The sequence below is a fragment of the Salvelinus sp. IW2-2015 genome, unplaced genomic scaffold (genome assembly GCF_002910315.2).
Source record: "Salvelinus sp. IW2-2015 unplaced genomic scaffold, ASM291031v2 Un_scaffold1752, whole genome shotgun sequence".
NCBI classification, from domain to species: Eukaryota; Metazoa; Chordata; class Actinopteri; order Salmoniformes; family Salmonidae; genus Salvelinus; species Salvelinus sp. IW2-2015.
In genome coordinates, this window is record NW_019943133.1 from 169,862 (window position 1) to 171,982 (window position 2,121).

Here is a 2,121-nt window from a genome sequence, read left to right on the forward strand (position 1 = left end):
TTTGAGCTATTCTTGCCATAATATGGACTTTGTCTTTTACCAAATAGGCTATCTTCTGTATACCAACCTACCTTGTCACAACACAACTGATTGGCTGATACGCATTAAGAAGGAAATACATTTCACAAATTAACAGGTAAACATATTAATTGAAATGCATTCCAGTGGACTACCTCATGAAGCTGGTTGAGAGAATGCCAAGAGTGTGCAAAGAATCTCAAATATAAAATAGATTTTGATTTGTTTAACACTTTTTCTGGTTACTACATGATTCCATATGTGTTATTTCATAGCACGTTGGTGACTACATCAAGCTTCCTGTACACATTTGTTGGATGCATTTGCTGTTTGTTTTGGTTATGTTTCAGATTATTTGTGCTGACAGTCTGCACTTGACCTCAGTCATTGTATCATTTCAATCTAAAGTGCTGGGTACAGAGCCAAAACAAAATGTTTGTCACTGTCCAATATTTTTGAAGCTCACTGTAGATTAAGCAACACCTGTTTCCTAACTACCACCTCACCTTTAGTAGCGTTGCTGTAAGGGAGCTGATGGCTTTGCCGTTGGAGTGGTTCTGTAGAGGCAGCTGTAACTGCCCTGGCGTGAATCGTCCATCTTAAACTTTGTTAAAGTAGCCCTGGGCTGTGAGGATCCAACGGTCACATTCATGACGGAGTCTCCATTCAGATAGAAGATGAATTCCACAGCATTACAGAGGATACGGGATGGAAGAGTGCAGGTGAGTTGGACCTCCTCTCCATGCAAGAAGGCAGAATAGGACGGGTCTGTGGAGAGTGAAGGCTTCTGCAAGACAACACCTGTTGGTCAAAGAGATGTAGTTTAGTGAGGAAACAATCCCAACCTATCTGGTCTTCATACTATATAAGCCACATGCTCTGTTCTAGGTTGCCCCCATCTGGTCAAGTAGCACCAAGTCAGACCTGGGTTAAGTTTCTTTGTGCAAAGGTCAACTCTCCACTAGGGGGCAGAGCAGGCTACAACACTGCAGTATATGCTTTTTAGGATTTACTTTATGACGAGACCTTTCTGCACAATTCAAACCAAATGCTGATAAAACTCAAGTCTAGACAAGGCAAAGAGACTCCCTTACCTGAACAAATAACACCTGCGTCGTTACCATGCTTACAGTTATGTGTTCCTCCTCCTGTGTGTGGGCACTGTTGATGGAGCACTCCCTGCCAGAGCAGCCAACATCATCCTGCCAGATGGGCCCACTGCCCTGACCAAAGTAGGCCTCTCTGGGGCACTATCAGCTCTCCCACAGGAAGCTGTCTGCAAACCACAGCAGTGTCATACAAGTCCACACGTGTCACACACGGTTCGCCAGTGACCAGTTTGATAGATCTCCACCCTCCCAGAGCAGAGGTCACTCCCATTGACCAGTCTGATATTAGGTTTAACTAGGAATGAAATAAGAAAATTAAAGAGGAAATGGAAGCCTTACAGTATAATATTCAACAAAATCGATACCAAGTTGACACAACTAAAATCAACTATTTCGACTTTTATCAACCGCAATAGCAACAGAGGGACTTTTCTTACCTGAGCAGACAACTCTGGCATCTTGAGCCTGTAAACAGTCATGGTGTTTCAATCCTCCATGTGAGCATTCTGTGAGGAGCTCTCAGTGCCTTTACACCCAACATCATCCAGCCAAGTGGGCCTGCCACCACTGCCCTGACCTACGTGGGCACTACCTGGACACTCACAGCCTCCCACAGCCAGCTGGCCACACACCACATTGGCATCGTTTACGTCCCACATCTGGCCACACACTCGTCCCCACTGGCCCTTGTAAAGAACATCTTACTGTCCCCGAGCAGCGACTAGGCCATTGACCAGCCTGATCTCTTCACCAGCTCACAAAGAGGAAAAGAGACGATCGGAAAAAATAATTAATAATTATTAAAATCAAATAAGCAATATAACACATTCAGTATGTCAAAGCTGTTCTATTAAAAGTTGTTACAAATGTGTTTCTTAACATTTTAGGACTTTAACAGCATATTAAAAGTATTTAAAACCTTTTTGAGACTTGTGTTCACATGTAAATGAACACTTACCTGCCAATGAAGATAACACCATTTTGATGAGCTGTT

At 43.3% G+C, this 2,121-nt stretch overlaps 1 long non-coding RNA gene across 1 annotated transcript; it reads right to left on the reverse strand.

The window, feature by feature from the left end:
- Positions 1-606: 606 nt before the first annotated feature.
- On the reverse strand, positions 607-1,694 carry LOC139024653 (uncharacterized). The gene is made up of 3 exons (XR_011475987.1): positions 1,565-1,694; positions 1,113-1,422; positions 607-819 (listed from the first exon to the last, which is right to left on the reverse strand). It is a non-coding gene; the product is annotated as an uncharacterized lncRNA (long non-coding RNA).
- Positions 1,695-2,121: the final 427 nt, after the last annotated feature.